Below are 10167 nucleotides of genomic sequence, written 5' to 3' on the forward strand. Positions count from 1 at the left end.
TAAACATTTTGTAAATATTGATCTATAAACTAAACATATTTTCAAGAACTGTTTAAATACAGTTAAAAATTCTTCTTTTTTTTCCTATAAACTATGACTTTCACCAATCATACTGAACTCTATCTCAATGTATTCATTTAAAAATTTGAGGCATTTCATATTTGTAAATTAAGAGTTAACTTTACAATACATATTCCAAGTTAACAGGCCAAAAGGACTATTTTTCTCTAATTGACATTGAAACAAATGATTAGCATGCTACAGTACTTGTCTAACTCTTTTATATTCATTAATTATTCAGGATTAATTCTGTGAAAATCCAGAGAATGCTTATGATGATGAGTTTTCAAGATATACAACTGTTCTAGGAAATAAGAAATGTTCATGAATTTATCATGTGTTGAAATACACTATATAGATCTTGACTGCTAGAAATGTCTCTTACCTTTTTTTATATATCATTACTAAATATCGGTGGAGAATGTATTTTGGCATTTGCCCATTAAAAGTCAATTACAATTTTCTGAACTATTAAGATTTATTAACCTTGTGCAAGGTTATATACAAATTATTCAAATGCTTTTTATTTGTGAAGTACTTTATACACATTACGTATTTCACATGCATTGTCTCATCTGGTCCTCCCAACGATCCTGGGAGATTGGTGGAGCAGTTAGTAAGCCCACTATTAAGAGAATGTTACTGAAGCAAACTCAACACCCACTTGCCCACGTACAGTAAAGCCAATCTACTGACATCGGGGTTGTGGTGAAGGAAAGTGCAGCATTTACTGCAGGGTGCCAAGCAAGGAGTTCAGGACAGCTAGTGCTCAAAATACCCGAAATCCCTGATGGGTTTCAGCAGAGTTTTTTTTTTTATTTTTAATTAATGGAGGTACTAGGGATTGATCCCAGGACCTCAGGCTTGCTAAGCATGTGCTCTTCCACTGAGTTATACCCTCCCCTCTCCTTTGGCAAAGCATTTCTAAAGGCCAGGTGAGGGAGGGGCATCCCAGGGTATGGGATCAGCTCCTGCACAGTTCTCTGATTGGTTGATGGTGAGGTACCAGGTCGATGTCAAAGTGGTTAACAATATCAATCCTTAGGTACCTGTAGGTCTGGGGGCTACTCTGCTCATGATCATCAAGTTGTTAATTTCTTCCATTTGGTGGGGGTTTAGCATCTGTAAAACAGCTCAGGAAATGTGCATCAGATACTATCATCTAGGTACTTCAGAGAGGAGCTAAAACAGAGGGGGAGGGGCTTGTCCTGGGAAGGCCCCATAGGGTCCTGCTCTGTTACAAGAAGACATGTCCATGTTTAGAAGCCCAACAGAGGAAATGCCAACTCTATGCTAGGTACAGTACTAGATGCTGAGGATATAATGAACAAGCTGCAAAATCAGGGAGCTGCTGCTCTACCAGAGATGACCATTAAACATGCATTAAGAATGAGCTGTGTGGTGAGTACCATGATAGCAAAGATGTTACAGAAGCTCAGAAAAGGGCAACCTAACTTCATCTGAGAGGAGTCAGAAAAGTATCTTTGGAAGAAGATATATTTGGCAGGCACAAAATCAGAAACTTCATTGCAAGGTATGCTCAGTGGTTTGTATTTTATTGTGATGGTTGTAGGAGCAGTGGAGAAAAAGAGGAGAAATTCTGGGAACATGGATCGTAGATAGAAAAAAAAAATTTCTGATTATACTTGCATTCCTTAACCACTTAATGGAGGGGCCAGGAATTGTGGTGAATGTATTTCTGCAATCTATATCTCATTTAATGCTCACATCAAGGAGTTAGTTACTAGTGGTATCGATATTGGTATTCATGTAATTATGATTATTACCAGTAGCAGTAGTAATGGTAATGTTTGACCTAAATGTCTAAATAGTTGATAATTACTTAACCACTGTATAACAGGTCACTATACAGCAAGCCTGACAATATCCCATTTTATACAAAATGAAAGAGAAAGAATCATGCCAATGGCCAATTCTCAAAAGTAATGAGGGTGATTGTTATGGACTAAATTGTGTCTCCCCCAAATTCATGTGCTGAAGCACTCCCAGTGGGACTGTATTTAGAGATAGGGCCTTTAAGGAGGTAATTAAGGTAAAATGAGGTCTTAAGGGTGGGTCCCTAATCCAGTCTCACTGATGTCCTTCAAAGAAGAGGAAGAGACACCAGGGATGGGCATGCACAGAGAAAAGGCCATGTGAAGACACAGTGAGAAGATGACCTCAGGAGAAACCAAACGTGCTGACATCTTGATCTTGGACTGCTAGCCTCCAGCACGGTGAGAAATAAATTTCTGTTGCTTAGGACACCAAGTCTATGGTATTTTGTTATGGCAGCCTGTTGGGCTGCAACTCACAGTTGTGCATCCTTTCAACTGACCAGTTGTGAGGCAGAAGGAAGAACCCAGAGTCAGTGATGGAGACATCAATGATTTCTTGGACAGGGGATCTTACAAGATAGAATCAAAGGTCCTAGAGTGACACCCCACCGTGTATGGGTGTACAGCTATGGGTAGGCAGGACACAGCAGCCATGTTCACGACACAGGGGGAGGAGGAGGCTATCAGTTATAGGGAGTATGATGTCAGAAGGGCTCCTTCGGTGCCAGGGAAACTGGGTTGAGGGCTGCTGTTTTCCTGTTGATGACTGAATATACTGGAGCCATTCTGGTCTAGGGGCCAGAACAATTATTAGCTCGGGGTGGGACCAATCACACAGGTATTTACTGATTCAACTTTCACCTTAGGAAGGGGAGGCAATCATGTACATTAGGTAAGGGTGTGGCAGGGCCAGGTAGGGCAGGGGACGTACAGAGAGCAAGACAGCAGCCATCTTGTGCGGCCTGACAATACACGGCCTAGCAGACTAATACAGCTATTTATTTTCAACCAAGTCATCATACTGACCAACCTGTTCTCAGCCAAAAAAAAAAAAGAAACTGTCTTGGTTTTGGGTAATGTTTTCCATATTTGTTTGCTTTGGGTTTTGTATTTTCTAGTGAGAGGAGGGCAGATACTCTGCCCTAAGCTTCAGCAGAGTGTGATCCCACTGCAGGTGCAGGTGAGGGAGCAAAGGGAACCAAACCTCTGTCCAAGACAGCATAGTAAAGCAAGGGATCAGGAGATCCTGGCTGGCAACAGGCTGGGGTGTGAATGAAAAATATTGCCAGTCATATCAGTAAACAAATGATGCTGTGGCCACCAAGTCATCAGCTATTACCACCACCCCTGACAGTGAGTGAAGGGAACTCAGGATGCAGACAAGCAGGCAGCCTGGTGCCCCCTGAGGGAACTCAGGATGGGAAAGAATAGAATACTGGCCCTAGATACCCAGGTGCATATGAAAGGAATGATTTCAATGAGCCCAGACATTTGCACCTTTCCAGACAAAGAAAAGTACATTACTTAACTTCAGATATCTAGTTTTCTTTAATTAACAGTCATCTTTTGATGTTCCAAATACCTGGTCTTTGTGGCAAAACTCCTGTGTATCCTGGCTCTTCCCCTGCCTTAGTGGAATAGTCTCTTAGAGCGATTTTAGAGGCTGTCTCCCAGGCTCACGTCCTCAGAAAGTCCTCCAAATAAAACAGAACTCTTAACTTACAGGTTGTACATTTCATTTCAGTTGACAGGGGGATGGACAGATGGTCATTGGCAAGAATCGGATCTGAGTTCCATATAGGAGGCACAAGATGGAGGGAGTAGGTTGGGAAAGTAGAGTTTGGTGAGATTACATGAAGCAACAACCTACACAGGGGACATTTTATAAAGAATCAGCTACTGAGCTTGCGGGCTGGAAGAAGGCTTAAAAAATATCTGTACAAAAGCAAGAGAATTGCTCTTTGAGGGAGGAAGGAAAGGAAGGGAGGAAGGAAGCATGGAAGAAGGGAAGAAAGGAGGGAGGGAAGGAAGGATGCATTATTGTGATAACATATTTGAATTATCTACCCATAATTATTAGCTGTCCACTGAAATGTGGAGAAAAACTAAGAATTGTTACTCATTTCTTCACATCCTGCCTCAAGCTGCCACAGACATCTCAGATGACTCTTACATAACTGCATATTCCTCCAACTAAATTTCCTCTGCATCGCAGACTCATCTTCAGTTATACTATATGGTTACATCATTGGTCTTGATTTTTCTATTTACTGTTTTTTCCTTTGTGATAAGGCCATAAGTATAGGGATTAAAAGCCCAGGTTCCGGAACCAAACTACCTAGATTCAGATTCAGGCTCTATCTCTTATTAGCTGTGTGACCTTGGACAAGATACTTAAACTCTCTGCTTCAGTTTCTGAGAAAAGGTTGTTGTGAGGTTTGAATGAGTTAATACATATAAAACACTTAGATTCATGCCAGGAAGATGTTAATACTCTATAATTGTTGGCTCTTATGACTGTTAATTTTGACATGAAACTATGAAACTGAGTTTATCAAAGGAAGACTGCCCTTTCTGAACCACATTCTATTTTTACTAGAATGCTTTATTTTTTTTCAGTGATTAAAGCATAATCTAGTGTTTGTTTTTTCATTTTTAATAATATAATAAATACTGGGAGTTTGAAATTTGTAGATACTGACAGGTATACACAGAATAGATAAACAAGATTACACTGCATAGCACAGGGAAATATATACAAGATCTTGTGGTAGCTCACAGTGAAAAAGAATGTGACAATGAATATATGTAGGTTCATGTGTAACTGAAAAATTGTGCTCTACACTGGAAATTGACACAGCATTGTAAACTGACTATACCTCAACAAAATAAAATAAAATAATATAATTAATATTGCATCCTAATAATAAGGTATAAAAAGTTTAGAAACAAAAATATAATACATAGTAATATAACTATAAATAGTTAATATAAAGTTATAGAATATGTTGAAACACTATAAAGGATTAACAAATTAAAACAATAATTAGCTACTATACTCAAAATGACCACTGTAAGTTTTAAAATTTTCTATGAATTCTTAAAGTTGTACAAATTTAAAATCATAAAATAGATATGATTTTTTTACCTTGAAATGTAGTAGGAAGTTTTTCCTGTCATCAAATATCATCTGTGAATGTAATTTTAATGATTGTATAACATTCTATTAAATAAATGTAGCACTATTTAGCCATTCGTATTTTTAGACATTTAAGCTGCTTCCTCCTCCTCCTCCTCCTCTTCCTTCTTCTCCTTCTTTGCTACTGTAATTAACACTTAGATATGCATCCTGGTACCAAAGTAGAAATAAATATCTGGATAAACGAAAGAATGGATAGGTAGATGATAGATAAAGCTGCTTTGAACATCTGTAATACAAATATTTGTCATTATCTCTGATTAGTACCTTAAGAAGAATTCCTAGAAGTAGAATTACAGGATCAAAAATTTCAATATTATATTGCCATTTTCCTCCAAATAGGTTGGACTAAATAAATATTCACCCACAGCATAAAAGGGCTCCTATTTCCCTGCTTTACTAGTAACAATGCATATTTTGTTTTGCTTCTTCATCTTTGCAAATTTGATGGGCAAAAATCATACGCCATTGTTTTTAATTTGATTTTTTGATGACTAGTAAAATTCAAATATATGCATTGACTCTTTGCATTTTATGAACTATCTTTTAGTAACTTTTTATTAAAATAAAATCTAATTAATAGATACATTTTTAATAGTTTTTTTTTTTTGTCCCTTAACCAAGGCAATGGGGATTGAACCAAACACCTCAGGCTTGCCAAGCATGTGCTCTAATACTGAGCAATACCCCTATCCCTACATTCATTTATGAATAAATTAACAACTAATAAATAAATATAAATAATAAACAATAATATCCACTAAGACTGAATCAAGAAGAAACTGACCACTTGAACAAACCGATCGCTAGAAATGAAATTGAATTAGCAATAAAAAACCTCCCTACAAATAAAAGTCCAGGACCAGACAGCTTCACCGGGGAATTCTACCAAACATACAAATAAGAACTCATACCAGTCCTTCTCAAACTCTTCCAGAAGATTGAAAAGGAGGGAATACTCCCAAACTCATTCTATGAAGCCACCATCACCCTGATATCAAAACCAGGCAAAGACACTACCAAAAAAGAGAATTATAGGCCAATATCACTGATGAACATAGACGCCAAAATCCTCACCAAAATATTAGCAAATAGAATCCAACAACACATTAAAAAGATTATACATCATGACCAAGTGGGGTTCATCCCAGGGACACAAGGCTGGTTCAACATACGCAAATCAATCAATGTAACACATCACATCAACAAGAGAAAGGACAAACACCACATGATCATCTCAATAGATGCAGAAAAAGCATTTGATAAAATTCAACATCCATTTATGATAAAAACTCTCATCAAAGTTGGTACAGAGGGAACACATCTCAACATAATAAAAGCTATATATGACAAACCTACAGCCAGCATAGTACTCAACGGTGAAAAACTCAAAAGCTTCCCACTAAAATCTGGGACAAGACAAGGCTGCCCACTATCACCACTCCTACTCAACATAGTCTTGGAAGTCCTGGCCACAGCAATCAGGCAAGAGAGAGAAATAAAAGGGATCCAAATTGGAAAAGAAGAGGTAAAAGTGTCACTATATGCAGATGACATGATACTATATATAGAAAACCTTAAAAGGTCCACACAAAAACTACTAGAACTTATCGAAGAATTCAGCAAGGTAGCAGGGTACAAGCTTAATGTTCAAAAATCAGTTGCATTTCTTTACACTAACGATGAATCAACAGGAAAAGAAGGTAAAGAAACAATCCCCTTTAAAATAGCACCCAAAGTAATAAAATACCTAGGAATAAATCTAACCAAGGAGGTGAAAGACTTATACACAGAGAACTATAAAACACTGATGAAGGAAATTAAAGAAGATATGAAAAAATGGAAAGATATCCCATGCTCCTGGATTGGAAGGATCAATATTGTTAAAATGGTCACACGGCCCAAGGCAATCTACAGATTTAATGCAATCCCTATCAAATGACCCAGGACATATTTCACAGAACTAGAACAAATCATAATAAAATTTGCATGGAACCACAAAAGACCTAGAATTCCCAAAGCATTACTGAAGAAAAATAAAGAGGCTGGAGGAATAACTCTCTCAGACTTTAGACAATACTATAGAGCTACAGTAATCAAGACAACATGGTATTGGTACAAAAACAGACATATGGACCAATGGAACAGAATAGAGAGCCCAGAAATGAACCCACAAGCTTTTGGTCAACTCATCTTCAACAAAGGAGGCAAGAATATACAATGGAATAAAGGCAGTCTCTTCAGCAAATTGTGTTGGGAAAACTGGACAGCAGCATGTAAATCAGTGAAGCTAGAACACTCCCTTACATCATACACAAACATAAACTCAAAATGGATCAAAGACTTAAACATAAGACAAGATACAATAAACCTCCTAGAAGAAAATATAGGCAAAACATTATCTGATATACATCTCAAAAATGTTCTCCTAGGGCAGTCTACCCAAGCAATAGAAATAAAAGCAAGAATAAACAAATGGGACCTAATTAAACTTACAAGCTTCTGCACAGCAAAGGAAACCATAAGCAAAACAAAATGACAACCTATGGAATGGGAGAAAATTTTTGCAAATGATGAAACCGACAAAGGCTTGATCTCCAAAATATATAAGCAGCTCATACGACTTAATAAGAAAAAAACAAACAACCCAATCCAAAAAATGGTCAAAAACCTAAACAAGCAATTCTCCAAGGAAGAAATACAAATGATCAATAAGCACATGAAAAAATGCTCAATATCACTAATTATCAGAGAAATGCAAATCAAAACTACAACGAGGTATCACCTCACACCAGTCAGAATGGCTATCATTCAAAAGTCCACAAATGACAAATGCTGGAGAGGCTGTGGAGAAAAGGGAATCCTCCTACACTGCTGGTGGGAATGCAGTTTGGTGCAGCCACTGTGGAAAACAGTATGGAGATTCCTCAAAACACTAGGAATAGACTTACCATATGACCCAGCAATCCCACTCCTGGGCATATATCCAGAAGGAAGCCTACTTCAAAAAGACACCTGCCCCCCAATGTTCATAGCAGCACTATTTACAATAGCCAAGACATGGAAACAGCCTAAATGTCCATCGACAGGTGACTGGATAAAGAAGTGGTGGTATATTTATACAATGGAATACTATTCAGCCATAAAAATGACAACATAATGCCATTTGCAGTAACATGGATGTCCCTGGAGAATGTCATTCTAAGTGAAGTAAGCCAGAAAGAGAAAGAAAAATATCATATGCGATCACTCATATGTGGAATCTAAAAAAAAAAACAAAACAAAACAGAAACAGACTCATAGACATAGGATACAAACTTGTGGTTGTCAAGGGGGTAGGGGGTGGGAAGGGACAGACTGGGAGTTCAAAATTTGTAGATACTGACAGGCATATGCAGACTAGATAAACAAGATTATACTATATAGCACAGGGAAATATATACAAGATCTTGTGGTAGCTCACAGCAAAAAAAAAAAAAAAGTGACAATGAATATATGTATGTTCATGTATAATTGAAAAATTGTGCTCTACACTGGAATTTGATACAACATTGTAAAATGACTATAACTCAATAAAAATGTTTTAAAAAAGATAAGTAAATAGTAATAAATAATAAAATAATAGATAAATATTATAAACAATAAGAAACATAATAACTAATAATAAATAAAATTTATTAACATTTAATAAAATAACTATGAACTATCTTTTAATAACTTTTTTATTTTATAGACTCTTAATAACTTTAGATTACTTTTAATTTATTTGTTATGTTTTATACATATACACACATGTTCAAGTTTATATACATTATAAACATAACCATATCATACACAGCTGTAGTTTTAGTGAAGTTTTCCTCTTTTTTAATTCTTCCTTATTTGGCTTACACATACTCTTATATTACCTTCACCCCCATAACCTAGGTTAATAACTTAGTGTGTATCCTTCCAGAGTTTTCTCCATGCTCACATAATCAAGCATCACAAGAGACAGAAAAAGGCAAAGTGTGTGTGTGTGTGTGTGTGTGTGTGTGTAAGAGAGAGAAAAAAGGAGAAGAGAGGAGAGAGGAAGGGGAGCTGCAGAAGGATGGTTGGGACCATGAACGCTCTGGAGCCAAAATGTCCATGTTGAAAGTGCATTTCTGGCACTTACTAGCTGTGTGAACTTGGACAGGTGACTTTACCTCTCTATACCTCAGTTTCCTCATTTGTAAAGCAGGCATCATAATTATACATACCTGAGTACATACATGTAAATCCCTTAGAAGTTCTGGCACATTTTATATTTTATATAGATGTTAACTATCTTTATATATGAGAGTTTAGCATCACCATTTGTTTTACAAAAATGGTATTATAATACACAAATCTTTTTGAAAGGAGGATCTCTTGTTTCCCTGATAGGCGAGCTATAACAATTAATGTATTTCATTAAGTCTTAAAATGCCTTGGATTGAAAAATGCAATGTTATTTTATGTACCACTAAGAAAGAAAAAGTGCTACCAGTTAAATATGACACAATGGTAGATTTTATTCTTCAATTGATCTTGCATTTATTCTTGTGCAAATAATTATCAAGGTGTTTAGAGTTATTTATTGAATAATTGCAACTTCTCCATTGGATTGAAAGGCTCTGTGTGTCTGTTTCATTCATCATTCAGTTCTGGCACCAGCATTACCCCATTTCAATTTCTGAAGCTCTATAATATGTGTTCATATCTAGTAGACAAGTCATTTCCTCCCATTCTTTTATTCTTCTTTATCAGAATTTAACTGGATATCTTCTCATGTTCTTTCGGATGAACTCTAAGATGCTCTGGTTACATCTCTCTCTAAAACACATAGATACTAAATAAATAATGAACAAATAGTGTGATGTGATTTTGATTGAGACTATGTTGCATAAAGAGATGGATCGCTCCATAAAGATGTATTTTCTATAATATGTTCCTCCATTTACTAAGGTATTCTTTTACGTCTTTAGTAAAGTTTTGCAGTTACCTTAATTTGGTGGTGCACATATTTTTGTTACCTCAATTTTTTGTATTTTTTGTTAGCATTGTGAA

Source organism: Camelus ferus, chromosome X (assembly GCF_009834535.1).
Source record: "Camelus ferus isolate YT-003-E chromosome X, BCGSAC_Cfer_1.0, whole genome shotgun sequence".
NCBI lineage: Eukaryota > Metazoa > Chordata > Mammalia > Artiodactyla > Camelidae > Camelus > Camelus ferus.